Raw genomic sequence first — 9,938 nt, forward strand, 5'->3', positions numbered from 1 at the left:
AGCCTGGCTTCGTTTTTTATCACGTGTATATAATAATAATATATCTAGTATAGTTCGACAAGGTCTTTGGTCACATGTATACAACAACAATTTATTGTAGACTTATATAAAGTAAACCAGTGGAAATACACATTATTCTTTCTCTTTGGTGGCAAAAAATGTGCATTTTATCTAACATGTAAGAACTACAAGTTGCTCCAATTACATAAATTAATTAACACAAGGTATAATCCTTATCAATATTTATCTTCCTAGCTAGGATCTTAGTCTATCATAGACATTTCTCATTACTTATACGATAGTATTTTATGTCTTAGGAGTCTTAATATTATCGTAGGCATTTCAATAATTTAAGTTATATACATTGTTATCAAGTCCGGTATAAAATAATTTATAGGTAAGCCTTTTTTAAATATGACATTCTTAATCTAGAAAATAAGTTGGAGTATTACTACAACAACTGTAAATACAATTTGATGGTGTAATTTTTTTTTTTATACAAATTTTATCGTATATTAATTATCGCTCGTAACCTTAACATTATATTCGTGAAGTCAACTCCATGGACGGAAATAATTAAACTTTTTATAATATATATATTGTTGATATACACGATTTTTTTTCACATTTGAAAAGTACTCTACTATTTGCATTTTTCACGTTTTTACTTTTGTAAATAAAAAAATATATATTAGCCACACAAATTAAAAAATCTTTATGTAAGGTTTCCATCAATATATGTATATCATGTCCTTGCCAAAGCACTATAAAATTGAATGCATTAGTGGCCATATCTTTTTGTACAAGCAAGTGCTCCAAGAAATGACCCTTCATAAATCATAATCATTCTTGTTGAGAAAGTGAAAATAAAATAAAATAAATGTTCACTAAAAATGCCCTCAAAATATAAAATTGCTAAAAGAGAAGAGAAGTGCCCCAAATATCATATCTTTTTCCCCACTAAATAGGGAAGAGATTGCACGCAAATGAGCACTTCAAAGTGTTTGAGGTTGACTTTTAAAAACTTTCTACTTTTTCTGTCCACTTTTATTTGTGATATTATATTTATCAAAAATTAGTTTGACTAATTTTTAAAATTAAATTAGATTATAGTGTTAACTTGATGTTTTAAACAAAAAAATTAGATATTCAAAAACTATACAAAAAGTATTATAAATTGCAATTTTTTTATATCAATATAATAAAAAAATACATTATAAAATGTTAGCCAAAATTATTATCATTTGACTCTAAAAAAAAAAATCATAACGAATAGAAGGTGGATGGTAGAAGTACTTTTTCTTTTTTCACTTTTGGGTGGGAGAAGTGGAAAGGTTGAGTAAATGTACATAATTATTTAGTTTTTATAATTAATATAAGAAAAATAACACTTCTATTTCACGTGATAGAATTTCACTATATAGAGTGTTATTCAGATTTTTAACTTGAACATAAGTTGTTTTTGACAAATTTAAATCAATAATTTTAAAATGTTGATCATTATTGAGTTTCAAATTGATTTCTTGTTTTATCTAATTTTTATGTAATGTCTATTTTTTTTAAAAAATAATTATAATAATATAACAAATAAAAAGGTTCTGACTATGAATCTCACAACCACCATTACCAAAATTATACTCTTTTTAATATTTATCTTTATTATTTTGATTAGTGAAATTTTAATTAACTAATATGTTTAAGAGTGATAAGATAATAATTCTTATCACAGAATGGTCAATTAATTTTATTAGAAATTCACAAGTTAATATATATATATACACATTTATTTAATTTTCTTATATAAATACAAGATCTATTTAAAAAATTATTAATTTTTATCCCAACTTACCAAGTCGAATTAGCTACGCCTTGGATGAATAGTTATGATTAAGAGGTATATCTTTCTGGTGGCATTCCAATATTCTAAAACGCAAATCACAAAGAGTGGTGATACTATTAAATGCAAAATCGCACATGTAAGTTTGAATAATAAATTTATTATTCATCGAGTTTTAAATTATATTCTTATAATCATTGAGATTTTTTCTCTATTTAAAAAACTGCGCTAGCAAGCAGTGATCATTTTTGGAAGTAGTTCAATTTAATAAGGAAAAATAACTTAAATACATAACTATAAGTTTTATATTCTCTAATTTTTCCTTCTTTTTTTAAATATTACATAATTCCTTTTTTTTTTTATTTTAGTGTAAGTTTATAGATACATTACATTCTCTCTCCTATAATACACAATTATCCATTTTAATGCCTATTTTTTCTCCATTAAGACACTCAACCTTTTAAATCAGTTTTTGGATTTTGAATTTTCTCCATTTAAACACTCAACCTTTTAAATCAGTTTTTTGATTTTGAATTATTAATTTTAATTAATTTTAAATAAAAGACCCAATTTTGAAATTCAAAAATTTTGAAATTTCAAAAATCAGAACAACTTCTCTTAACTTCTCCCATTTTGTTCTTTTAAATCAGTTTTTTGATTTTGAATTATTAATTTTAATTAATTTTAAATAAAAGACCCAATTTTGAAATTTTGAATTTCAAAATTCAAAAATTTTGAAATTTCAAAAATCAGAACAACTTCTCTTAACTTCTCCCATTTTATTCTTACTCCATCAAGTTTCAGTTCTTTTTTTTTCCATAATCATCTTCCTTCTCTTAAAGATTACTTACTCCGCCATTGCAACTTCAACGTAAACCCACATGCTTAACAACTCCCAAAAATAAAAACCCTAAACCCCCAAGTTCAGTTACCGAAGAAACAAATTCCAATCAGAGGAAAGATTAAACGAACAATCAAAAAGCAGATGAATTTGGTAATCTTCTTGTTCTTGGAGGCAAGCAGATGAACTGATACATGTTTTGAAACTTGTTATAATGTATCATTCACTAAGTTTAATAAATGTTTCATCCACTGTACTTGATGATACATATAGAATCAATGTGTATATTGTTTAGGCGATGTTTCTGATACATGTATTAGATATGTATCACATGTTATGATGTTTTAGTTTATTCACTGATACATGTAGTAGACATGTATCACATGTTTTTCATGTAGTATGAATTTCTGAAAACTGAAACCATGTATCAGTAAGTTATTAGTTGTTTTATTTAGTATTTATATTTCAATATCATTATAATTTGCTGTTTTATTTTCAAATTGCAGCCACTGAAGTACAAGATTAAAAAGATATCAACACATCTCATAAGGTTTGCTGACAATTTTAACAACAATTTCCTAAAGGACTTTGAAAAATATATAGGGGGGAATATTATCCAAATGTTTAATGATATGTTACCTTATACATAGGGGAGAATGTTATCCAATTACGTGCTGATTTTAAGGTGATTAATGATCTGTTACCTTAAATTAAGTTGTTTTAATAACAACATTAATTGTACCGTTTTTTCTCAATTTTTTTCTCAACAGTTTAAACTTACCATGTATCACTAGAGTCTAAAGTATCACAAAACAACAAATTTAAGAAATTTTTTATAAATACTAATTTTATCGGGACAGAATGTAATTATTGAATTACACTATGGGATTCCTTAAATTTTTACATTTAATAATGCTACTTTATTTAATGGATTTTGCGATGGAACCCTCAAGTCAAAGCGAGTTGCCAAGTGATATATATTTATTATATAGTTATTGTTATTATTACAATAATATTTTTTTTAAAAAAATAAAATATATATAAATCTTTAACTCTATTATCATTTTATCAAGTAGTGAAAACTGAAAATGGAAAAAATTTGTGGGGGTAAAAGGGGACAATGAGCTGAGGATGTAAAGTGTCCATTAACTTTAATGTAAATTAATGGTGGAGCAATTATAATTAGTGGATGGAAATGATATTGGCACATATATATAATCTTGTCACCTCATCCACTAATTAAATGGAACACTTTTTGGGGGATTTTTCATTATTTTATGTGAAAAAAAAAATAAAAATGAACCCACACATATTTATTTTTTTAGTTTTTTCGCTCATTATTATATGTTACTGGAGATCGATTTAATTTTTATTTGTATTGTTATAAAATTTATGTTAAATAGGAAAATATTTTAAATAAAATTAAAATAATCAAAATTTAAAATCAAAATCTTTTAAAATAAGATAGGTGACTCGAGAAAAAAAATTCTAAATCTCCCTAATTAGGGCACAGAATAATTTAAAAGTGTAACACTTATAAAGTTCAGGCGATGGGACAGCATGCTTGTTCTTTTGAGGCTTTATCGCAGTAAAGTCTTTAGAATAATTAATTATTCTATAAGTGCAAATTTAGTATAATTTAATAGATTTTGCTTAATGTGTTTGTATTAATAAATTATTTAATATGTATAAAATTGAATTTAAATCCAATATTATCACTTAAAGTGCATATTCTTATTCTTTTTTTCTTTTTTTTTCTTTTTCTACTTTTTCCTACTATTATAGAAGAGTGCTAGTGAGTTAACTTTGAGGTATCTAACATGTATATTTGTGTTATTTTTATTTTTAGGTGATATTGTGGCATTTCATGATTAGTTATTGGTATTTTTTATTTTGTTTATTTCACATGCATAATATTAGGAGATTCACAAAATTATTTATGCGCAATTAATAATTCTTCTATTCTTTCGTATTATATATATATATATATATATATATATATATATATATATATATATATATATATATATATATATATATATAAAAGCTCTTTAAAAGTTCATAAATAAGAGAAGAATATTTTTACTAATTTACTTCTGTAACTCTTTTTAATATTTTTTTTCATATAATTTTACTTATTATATTTTGATTGGACATATTTAAAAAGAAAATAATGATTGACATGACTATTTTATCACACTATCCCTAATAATTGATGTTTATTATTAAATCTTGAAAAAAAATAATTTGATGACTATTTAATTAATGTTTAACATAAAAAAAAAACTATTTTTTTAATATTATCTACTGAAATTTGAACTCCTCATTTTATCTATGAAAGATCGAATACTCATCAAACCATTGGCCTGAACTCGAAATCATAGAACTATAACAAATTATATTTGAATTAATTGAATTATAATTTAACAAATATTATTTAAATTAATTGAATTATAATTCAACAAATGTTATTTAAATTAATTTAATTACAGTTATTTTATGACTAATTCATTGTCCATAAATCCAAAAATGGTGGAAGTTCAATTGAAAAAGAATCATAATTTTCCATTATTCATTATACACAAAATTTTATCTCTACCTCAAGTAATCAATTAACCAAGAGGTCTCGATTTAAAGCCTCTTGGTACGAAATTATTTTTGTTAGAGAACATTTTACCTTTTAATATAAACATTTCTAACTCAAATTTAAATTTAATCAGACTTTAATATGATATCGAACACCAAAATGAAAAATAAAAAAATAATTTATTATTTACTTCTAAATTTTCTTAATCTCCATTATTTCCATGCATATATATTTGTTTAGTACTTTGTAGTCTAATTTGTCTTTATTTCTTATAATATATATATATATCATCAACTTCTAATAAAATATTTAATTATATTATCAAACGCAATTATGTCTCTTTAATATCAACAGTCAGCTTCTTATAAACTTTTTTTTTAAAAATTAATCTGTCATGTGTACTTTGTCGTTATTAGGTTGGAGAAGTACACATGGCGATATTTTTTAATAATTCATACAAAGCGACAAATTTAAATAAAATTATATTATTAGTTATGGTAAATAACACTAGCTAGCCTGTCACACGTTATAGACACAAAAACATCATAATAAAATTATATTATATTATTATAGATATTGAAAACGTTTACGTGTAGGACTGTAGAAGACCACCTTTATTATTATTATTATCATTATTATTAGTATTGTTATTATTATTATAATTTTATAATGTATATATATGAGACGCGTCTGTTAATTAATATATATATGTCATACAAAATCCTCTGGGTTATTGTATTTTCTTTAAAGTATATTCTATAAAATATGTAGGAAAATTATATATTCTGTTTGTGTCCTACATGTTGTATAATTTATTTATGTTTATCTATAATAAAACACATATATATAGGAGTAGGAGGCAAAATTGAAAGATTGTGAAACTTGTTACGTAATTTATTTGCTTTAGAACTTTGATTAAATTTGATTTGTGAGAATTCAAACTCGAAATTTTTATTAAAGGTGAAATACTCTTATTAATAATGCACCACTAACCATGTTGGTTGTCTATTTAATTTAATTATCTATATTGTTTATTTAGATTTAATAATATACTATTCTCACGTTATACTAAAAAACGAGTGATAACTACTGGAATGTGAATACTTTAGGCTAATTAAATAAGATGGAGATATGCCTATTGTTTTGTATCTTATGGAGTGGTCAATGTAACCGATGTATTAGTAGGGGTGTGAATGAGACAGTTCAGACAGTAATTTTTAATAAATTATATAAGTTTTTGAATATTTTATAATATTTAATTAAAATTAGATTTTTAAAAATTATTTGAGTCTTTTTCTTTGATATCAGCTTACAATTAATTTTTTTTAATAACATCACCTCAAAATATACAATTATTAAAATATTTTTTCTACAAGTATGTTCTTGAAAAAGCATCTCAATTTTTCATCAAAAGTGAAAAATATAAAATTTTATTGCCGTATTGTTTGATCTTAAACATGTAAGTAGTAGGAGTACTTGCATATTTTTTGTTGTATTTGTTTTATGAAATATCAATTATAGAGCAAAGTTTCAGTCACCAGAGGTCTAGGACTTAAGTTACATTTATATTTGAAAAATGTTATAATATATATTTACGTATTAAATTTAACATAATATAAATATATAAAAATATATTTACGTACAAATTAGGCTATATGGAAATTTTTTCATTTTTTTTATAAATTAAAAAGACCATTCCAATTGTTTGAGATGATTATATAATTGAATAAAAGTCCATAATTTTATTAAAAAGTAATTTAAAATCAATTCACAATTAAGATATATAAAAAAAAGAATATCAAACTCTTCATGAAACTTTATACTATAAAACAATTCTACTCCACATAAGTCAAAATTATATTTTATATGACATAGATATAAACTATCGACCTGCACTATTAAATAAAAGAAGAAACTTAATGGATGATGACATCAAGCTAGACACGTAATTTGCCACGCCATATATAATTTCATAGTCAATCTCATCTTAAATATATAAACTTCCAAACTATTTTATAGTCTCAAATTATCTATTGTAATTTTTAAAATTAGTCATCTTAAATTATTATTATTATAGAAGTTCTAAACATTTTTTTTATCATTTGTAGTAATTATTCTTGAAGCAAATTACAAACAATCTGAATATATATATATATATATATATATATATATATATATATAATGAGGTGCAATTTTATCTTAAGACATAAATAAGTTTGATATTATTAAAAACTTTTGATAACTAATATTTTTTAAAAGAACGTGTAAAAGAAAAATTTGATAAATAATTTAAAACGATGGAAATCAGAATATTTTAACAAGATCTTGCAAGTTTATCGTTCACAAGGAGAATTAATTAGTTAGAGGGTCAATTTAACTTGTCAAAGTGTTCAGATATGTTTCGAATTAAATGGACAAAAATATATATATTTCAATAAGATCGATCTCAGGCTGATCACATCACTGGCTGCTTCAAACTATAGGGCGTACATGTTAATTATAGTTTATATCTATATAGCTTTTATTTTTGTGAAATTTCTTGGAATGCATCATGTAGCTTCGTTATCAAGTTCTTCGTTTATTTATATAACATTTTTTTCTGATGAGTTTGCGCATATATATATATATATAATGAAAATCTTAGATAAGTCTCTATTGTTGCATATTGTTGGACCATTTTGCATAAACCTAATCCAACGTCTATTCGATCGTGAAGAATCTAAGTTGATTATTTCACAAAAATTAAAGTCAACAAAGCAAAAAGACAAAAAGGATAAATCAACGATAAAGATATTAATTATATGTAATTCATTATAGCGTCCAAATGTGTGGAAAGAATAAATAAATAGTGGTGTGGTTGTCAAGATATATTTTTATTAAATTTAGAGTTCGTTTGATTTGTGGAATAAGAGAAAAAGATGATTAAGTATAAAGAGATGAAATTTTCATGCATATATGTTACCTTTAATTTGATCTAAACCAATTTAAAGTTGATTTTTCTTCGTACAAATTTTGATTATTTAAAGTTACTTGGTAGAAAATAAACAATAGATGTCAAAATTTCATCCAATTTTTGAGAAAAATGAGTTTCAATAGCTTTAGTGGAGTCTATTTAAGAGCTTAACAATTGATTTTTTTTTATTTCAATCGAAATAAAATCGTTCTTTAATATAAAAACATATTGTAAAGAAAAGTGAAAAATTTAATAAAATCAATTTGACTTAGCCTCATTAATTAGTGAAGGAAAAAAAATCAAACCATATTTGAATATGGCTATTATTGCAATTGCAAGCGCTTCTCATGTCACATGGCTTTACTACATCTTGACTTAATCAATTCTTTGATTTATCCCTTTTTATAGTTTATGTAGTTGGAGGAGACATAAAATTTGAATAATCTTTAGAAATAGTGATGTTCAAAATAAATAAAAGTTTGTATATCAAAATCAATAAATTAAAAATTTTAGATCAGTCTCTAGTACGTTGTCAGGTCTTATAAATTACATTGTTGAACTATCGTGCACAAAATTAATCTCCTTTAATACAATATCAATATTGATTTTCATAAATACTAATATGTATGTATATTTAGCACTTTTGCCTTGCTCAACATAAATTATATAATACAACCAAAATTATCATATCTTGACCATATACATTTTGAGATATTATACTGTAAAAATATAAATTTAAGCTTCACATTCTTTTTCATTTTAATATCGGAATATCTTCGACAACTCTTTCGTTATTTAAGTTGTTGAATCGACACTTTTTTCTTAATGAAAAAAAGCATAAATTTGAACCACTCCGAAATAAGACATTTGTGCGAACTATCCTAAATTAAATGACGATTCAAAAATGAAATATCTGTACTCTTTGCCCATTTTAGTTTTGGGGCCCTAGTTCCTAAAATGGATAATTGGTCCAAGATACATGGATTCTATGCCTGGCCCAATGTTGTACATGTTTGTTTAGATTGGACTTTTGTAAGTATCTCCATTTTGGATCCCAAGTTTTTATTGATCTAAATATAAATAGATCGGTCTTGGTGTAAAGTCCACTAAACTTGGTGCATCTCAAATTTGTCATTGTAAGTCTTTTATTCACCTCTTATCATTCAATTTGCAATCAATTAATTAACCACACAATTGTGTTATAATAATGATTATCTTTATCACTATAAGTTTTGAGTTTGAGTTTTAGATATGAAAAAAATTTCTATTAAGAAGTTTCCTTTAATAAGCCTTATGTAATATGAATTCAAATTAAATAGAAATTGAAAAACAATCAAATAAACCTGTTTAGAAGTATTCACTAGGATTTGTTTCCAAGAATTTTTTTTTGGAGTTCAAATGTCACCGGAGAGGCGGAGCTAGCTAGGAAGCTCTGAGTTCAGATAAATTCTTTAGACTGTTTAAACAATGTATTCATATTAATAAATTTATTAAATATGTAAAATTCAATAATTTTCACTTAAAATAGTTATAATAAATTTTTGAAAATTCATAAAATTAAGATCATGATAAATGTAATATGCATAAAGATAATATTATAAAAAACAAAATTGGATATTTGTTAGCCGCCGTTTGATCCATTTGTTTTGTTATTTTTTTTATTATTTGGATATAATAATAATTATATTTATATTTTCAGCCCAAATGTGACCGTTACACA

Source organism: Solanum lycopersicum, chromosome 8 (genome assembly GCF_036512215.1).
Source record: "Solanum lycopersicum chromosome 8, SLM_r2.1".
Taxonomy (NCBI): domain Eukaryota; kingdom Viridiplantae; phylum Streptophyta; class Magnoliopsida; order Solanales; family Solanaceae; genus Solanum; species Solanum lycopersicum.